Source organism: Palaemon carinicauda, chromosome 40, assembly GCF_036898095.1.
Source record: "Palaemon carinicauda isolate YSFRI2023 chromosome 40, ASM3689809v2, whole genome shotgun sequence".
Taxonomy (NCBI): domain Eukaryota; kingdom Metazoa; phylum Arthropoda; class Malacostraca; order Decapoda; family Palaemonidae; genus Palaemon; species Palaemon carinicauda.
Window position 1 is genome coordinate 30052724 of NC_090764.1, and position 7500 is coordinate 30060223.

The following is a 7500-nucleotide window of genomic DNA, read 5'->3' on the forward strand; positions in this document are numbered from 1 at the left end:
GAATACGTTAACACTCAAGATTTGCAAATGACAGTAATGAGAGGAATTACTAAAGATGATAGAGGATTTGAATAGAGAAAGCAGTAATATAGGACTGAAAAATAATATGAGTAAAACTAATATAATGTTCAATGAAAGTGCAGAGAGACAACAAATTAGAGTTGGGGACGTACCTCTTGAGATTGATAATGAATATACGTACTTAGGACAGACAGTAAGTGTTTCCCCAGGACACTTGACCGAAATTAAATGAAGGATAAGCATGGAATGGAGAGCATTTGGTAAACAATAATGATATTAAAAGTAGAATACCATTTTCACAAATAAGAAAAGTATTTTTGGAGATGGCTCTACCACTATTAACTTATGCATCAGAAACTTGGATACTAGAACATAAGCTAGTTACTACTAAAAGGGCTATGGAAAAAAATATGATGGGAATAACAATAAGGGAGAGAAAAAGAGCAGCATGGTCACCAAAGCAAACTAAAATAGAGGATATTCTAACACCATATAAGAAAAAAGAAATGGAAATGGTTAGGACATATAATGACAATAACACGCAATATATGGACATTAAGATTAACAAAAAAGGGTCCCTAGTGATTGTTAAAGAAGCAGGGAAAGGAAGAGAGAACGATGGATTGATGAACTAAAAAAGCTTGCGGGTGTGTACTGGCACAGAAATACCATAAACATACGCAAGTGGAATGACATGTCTGAGACCTTTGTTCTGCAGTGTAATTGTAACGGCGGATGCCATCTCCAAGCGAGAGGCGTAGTGGCAGACTGTCCAATGCTGAAAGCCGGTAAATCCAGTGTACCATATTCGACCCCGTCTGCAATTATTGTTTACCAGTTCACCCTGCTTGAAATGGGTATTTGCATCTGGTGGGAAATAAAAGGAGTAGGTGAGGCTATTAACATCAGCCCTTGAACCTTCCCAAGATCCCTTGCGACTGAATAATTTTAACTCCAGCCTTTTCAAGAAAATATTGAATTATTATGTATATATCTAAAATTTCTTTTGAAAATAATGTCTCCATTAAAATCCCATAACATTGTTTAGATTAGCAAACTTGGTTCCGTAGTATATTTTATTCTTGATTATCCAGTGAACTGAGGGTATAGTTTGCCTATGATTATCTGGTGTCTTGTTTTCATAATCTTATGAAGCAGACCTAATTTTTTATCTTTGGCATGATCATCAAAGAAGTCAATACCGTGCTCTTTGCCACTGTCTCGTGAACTGACGTCAGAAGGTGCCAGAGCAGCAGTACAGAATCACTGCCACGGTGCCACCGCCATGTATGGTTCGTACAACTCTTGATGCCGGGTAGATGGGAGAAACTATTGTACATCGTGTCCCACTTTCATATTAATTAGTATTACAAAGGAAATAAATGTTTGTATTTATTGTGAAAACGAAATTAATAAAAGCTAACGAGTTTTCTTATTTCTTTACAGTTTTCGACCGAGGTTTTGAGTTGATCGTGTCCCTGGCAACTCGGCAGAACTAAGACGTATTAGAACCTCCTGCGTAAACCTACAAAATTCTTTCGATGGTGAATGGGTCGTCTTCATTGTTCATTATACATTATGGCATAAGGCTTCTGGCTCTTATTTCAATTGAAGGTAGGTATGAAGTGAAATTCTCTCCATTGATAGACAACATATATTATATCGAAAACAGTAAACTGACTACGAGTTTATCATAGTCATATTTGAATCACTCATGGACGATTATAACCAAACCCTATTTTTTTCTGAGTTCTTTTGAGTATTTTATCGTTATGTTTCGATTGCAACAATGAAAAAAAATACTCATCCTGAAGTCTTAAAGACTTATTTTCAAAATTCACATCTTGCACTGTCTTGAAAGTATGATAAAAGTTTTTAAACATCAATAAAAAGCGATTAGAAAAACTGTACCAATATTTATTTAGTTCTCTTCTGGTGAAATAATCTGCCAATGACATTTATTTCACATGCCACAACATATTCATAAAGTTTGTAAAGTTTTTGATGCTTCTCACACTTTTCTATTTCCAAATGTTGTACGTCAGTGAATCCATTTTTTTTTAACCTGGTCTGTGGTGAAGGAAGGCCCCCCCCCCACCTTGCAAATCATCACAACGGCAAGTTTGCAGATCTGTAATCGATTTTCCTTTTCTCAAAATTATTCTCCTTCTTTCGGTCGTAGAAAGCGCTGAACTACGAGACTTACACACACACACACACACACACACACACACACACACACACATATATATATATATATATATATATATATATATATATATATATATATATATATATGTATATGGAGAGAGAGAGAGAGAGAGAGAGAGAGAGAGAGAGAGAGAGAGAGAGAGAGAGAGAGAGAGAGAGAGAGAGAGAGAGTGTTTGTGTGGCGCTAGAGCTGTCATGTCCAGTAAACGTTGTTTGTGTAAAACTTATGGAGTGCTTTCGTCTGCCTGTACAATTATATTAAACTGTTTCGGTGATATACCTTCAAGATTTTTTTGATTGACTATGATAAGACGAAACGGGAATGAGAACGAAGAACGAAGGATAAGTATGTGCTTGTTTACTCGAGAATCCTAGACTTAATTTTAAGATAAATCGAATTAGAAATGATTTTCTGAGTCATACTCCAGTATCTTAACCTCTGTATAAACATATGTTTAATACTATGTGTGTATGTATGTTTAAATAACTTTAAGCTTTGTTATTTTCATATACAAATACCATTGTGCTGGAGGTTGTGCGTTTTCTGTGCTTAATAAGGAATTTTATTTATGTATATGTGACGTACTATTACATTCTTTTCAGAAGTAAAGTCCTTTTTATATATATTTTCCTGAATTCGGTTGCCACTCATTATAATTGCCTTTTGATTTATGATTGAAAAATTGCAATTGCTTTTAGGAATCACGACAACACGGCTTATTTTACCGTATATTTTTCCCTTCATATTCCATAAAGAGGTAAACTGATGAAGAGGGATAACTTCCTGTTTCTATTCTCCTTTGGACAACGTAATATTCCTCGTTATCTTTCATTGCTTTCACTGTAATGCAATTACAGTATATCATTAAGATATGAATACATTATAATATGCATTATTATACAGTATCTGTACATAAAAAAATTATAAAAAGAGAAAGAAGCACAGAACGTAATTACTAGATATTGAAATATTTGTAAAGGGGAGATTATTAATTTTCTTAGTTGATGTGGCCAGATTGTAATTCATTGATTAGCGAAACGGAGGATAATTCTAAAAATGGATATCTATATTTGCCTTACGACAAGTAGAGAATAATTATGAAAACATCGAAAATGCAAAGATTTATATAAGGACAGCAATAATGGTAGTTAACGCAGTTCGTCAGACACTAAATTTTAGTTTTGGATCTTTTTTGTTTGAGGAAAATATATAAAGCCCTTCCTACAAGGATATTTAATGAAAATCTTCCTGTATATTCTAAATACCTTTCTAGGAGAGAGAGAGAGAGAGAGAGAGAGAGAGAGAGAGAGAGAGAGAGAGAGAGAGAGAGAGAGAGAGTTGAGCTATTATCTGAAGCTCCTATAGAAATTTCTGAAAATCACAATACATGAAATCATGTATGAGAATCCCCGCCTGCCTCCACCCCACAGAAAAGATACATAAAAGAAAAAATCAATGATGTAAAAATCAAATTAAATCGCCTCCTGTAATATGTCTGAAAATTTGGGTGGATCAAAGACAGTTTGGTATGTTACGATGATGATTATTACAAAATTGCTGGGTATAAAAAGAGGGAGATTAACAAAGGCGAGAAGATTAAAGAGGGGAATGTAATTCGTAAGGTGTGAGAGAAGGATTCTTAGGCAAATAGTAAAATTTCTCCTTGTATTTTACATTTTTTTTTTTGTCTTAAGCTGCTTTTTATTCAGATGTGTTTCAATCCTCTGATCCCGTTATGCTCCATAACCAGAATGACTTTGCCTTTGATCACAGCATTCATTTAGCATAATAATAAGTCTTCTATATATGCACTATATAAATATTTGGACATATTTCTCATTTATCCTCATTTTCTGTTCCATATTAGGAATAGAATTTGATATCACAACCCTTTTTTTTATTCATACTTCAATGTGTTGCCTTGTTTTTAGATGGTATGCATGTAATTTCCATATAATAATAGCAACTAATTCTTGAAGCAAGGCTGGCCATAATTCTGAATACATTGTGCGAATGGACATGATATTTAGCAATCAATAATCCACAACTATAATATATAATTGGCTTTAACAGGTTAGACCACATGGATGACTGCATTCCTATTGAGCGGCTGAGGCTATTATAGGTCAAAATAGAATAATTTATTGATGCATCCATAATTAAGTCCTGAATTCCAATATTGGAAAATGTAAACGAACTAGAGTAAACACGATAAATTAATTTGGAAAATGGAAATACTCATTCACAGAACATACAAGCAAATAGATTGAGTTGAAATGTATTTGTTGATTATGTCATGCTAAGAAACCTATTAATTCTGTTAAAGAGAATAACAAAATACTATATGTACATAATTAAGTAAATCAATATTTATATATATTGAGATTAAAGTAAGAGCTATAATAAACTCTTCAATTGGTTCTACTATATGAAAGAACCTGAAATCAAAGAATCTTCCTACTTACAGTAATTACCTAAATCAATAAAGATGCATGACGCAGAGAATTATTTTAGGGAAATCACGTGATTGGTGGAGAAATATTCTACTCGGTGGAAAAGCATTGATCCATTTCATGAGAAATTAAGCTGGTACCTCCAGGCAGATTTTTTGATCGATGTATACGGCAGTGGTACGACTAGACATGCTGTGCATTACATTACATTTTTTGTTTTTTAGATTTTCTCAAATGTGCCTTAGGAAATAGGTTTACTTCATTGAGCCTTTATTATAGGCATTTAGGTACATTTATATACACTATCTATCTATCTATATATATATATATATACATATATTTATATATTAGTATATATATATATATATATATATATATATATATATATACACACACACACACACATATATATATATATATATTATATATATATATATATATATATATATATATATATATATATATATATATATATATATGTGTGAATTTTAACGGCCTAGCTATTTAATATCATAGTATCTGCTTATGATCATTCTTTTAACTCTTATACATTATGTTTATTTTAAATTCCTTTAGTGTAAAAATTATTCCCTTATTTGTGTCTAGTAGCGTTAAATGTTACATTATAATTCTCGGCCTTAGATTGAATTGCATTTAACAAATTTTTGTTTCAAACAGAGCCGACTAAATAAATAATATATGTTGTGTGGTTTATAATGCTGTTAAAGGGTAGTTATTCAGAATCTGGCCAATAATTTTTTTTCCTTGTAACTCCTTTGATCTTCATTGGGGATTGGACCTTCTTTTTGGAATTCTTCAGTCATCTTTTGAACTGGAACATCACAAGGATTCTCGGCGACAATGAAAGTATTGTGCTATTAATGATTTATGGCATTTGTGTTGCCTGATAATTAGATTGTTCATACAATCGGTAGTTATTACTGGATAGGGATATTGTAATTATTATGCCTGGAGTACGGCGTCCAAATCAGAGAATCGTTAATTAAACATCCATTCATTTGTCACAATGAGGTCATATATTTTTGTCGAATTAGCAGGAAATGTTGGTGTCAGGGTGGCTTTCGAACCAGTCCGTGAATTCACATTTTTATTTTTTCTCAGTAGATTGACAATTGAAATTAGAGGATTAAAATATTAGTTTTTTTATGTTTCATAATATTAAAATGAAGCATTCCAGACTTTGTTACATGCAAGTAGAGCATTGTTATAAGGTCCAAAAGCTTACCGAATGAGGTTAGTGATTGTGGAAAACTAAAGAATAATTCATGGTCCTTCCGTTGATGGATGCAACTCATTCAAATTCCATTGCTCCGTATCAACAAACATTCCTGTTTAAAGATGCATTGATTCGCCACCAAAGGACTCCCGCTTGCATGTTATTCATACTCAAAGACTGGGAAAGGAGATGCTCGAACAATTGCCGGAGGATATAAGTGAAGGAGTTTTTCCCTTTACTCTGTTTAATTACTTAAGAGAAATATATGTTATTAACGCGTAGTGTTTGCCTTCATGCTTTTTAAATATTCATATCCATCTATCTCTATCTATTCTATCTATCTAACTATCAACCTGTGTATGTGTATATATGTATATATATAAATACATGTGTGTGTTCAATTGATCTTTCGGCATCCTTTTATTATTCTTTGGATTTTTATCTTTTAAGGTACATCACATATATCTTATAATGTCGTTAATATTATATTCATTTAATAATATTTCAGCGTTCTAGAAAATGAAGCTCAAGTCTTTTGTTTTATAACCATAAAAGTGACACCATAAAGTCCAGGAATTTATGTATGGATTTGATAATGAAATATCGAAGGGAAAGGATATGATTTAATGGGTCTCATAAATGTGCCGGAATGCCATTCTTTATCCACTGTCATGTGAATAAAATTGAACTTGATCCTCACTGCAATGTATAATCGTTAAATTCATTGGGTTTTTGCTAAGTGCAATGACAAAGAGACTCGTGGGTTATTGAAGTATTGTTACAGGCATATGAATTGCAAAATGAATGTTTCATTCAGCGCAGTAATTAAGGAATAGTGGAACCAGAGGTGATCAGTTGCAATGTATGTTTGTTTCTTCCGTAGGGCATTTTGAAATAATATATATAACATAAGAGACGAGTCTTTGTAGTCGATCATATCCCTGTACTGGGACCCGATCCCCAAATATTCCTGATCCAACTGTAACATTGTTATCTCTTCAATTATTACTTTAGTTTTGTTTATTACCTCACAATAAACACATTCGTTCGCTCTAATCGGATTTTTTTCATACTTGAGATTATGAATGATTTTGAGTTTTCCGTTTTTGCTCATTTTCCTATCAAATATTGGCAATCTTTCTAATAGTAAATTCATTTGGAAATTTTTCTTTTGTGGAAAACTGTTACATTGCTCTTGAATTTTTGGTATATAATTTTTCGATGTTTATGAAGCATAGAATGCATATTCTTCTATACACGAAAAGGATCAGCCAGTATTATCAGGCAAAGAGTGAATGAACTGTAATTTAGTATTACTGGAATAACAACCAAAATGTAAAATTTGGCAAATAAACCGGAAACATTTCGAAAATGACGAGTAACAAATAGATGTAATTCCATTGGTAATAGATATTGCTATATATCAATGCAGACAAGAGTAATATGGTTTTTATTGTGATTAGTTGCTAGCAATTTCTTTTATAAGTAAATAAATGCATGAACGAGTCTGATGTTTGTGAGATGTTAAGAGGTGAAAATTCATAAATATAAGTTGTTATAGTATTTTTGTTTTGTTA

The 7500-nt window shown here is 32.4% G+C and overlaps 1 long non-coding RNA gene across 1 annotated transcript in view; it reads left to right on the forward strand.

Annotated features, from left to right (window-relative positions):
• LOC137631608 (uncharacterized) overlaps positions 1-1629 on the forward strand; it is a 257253-nt gene extending 255624 nt beyond the window's left edge. The window contains exon 4 of the long non-coding RNA XR_011041926.1: positions 1468-1629. This is a non-coding gene — a long non-coding RNA (uncharacterized lncRNA). The remainder of the gene's footprint in view (positions 1-1467) is intronic.
• The last annotated feature ends 5871 nt before the right edge of the window (positions 1630-7500 follow it).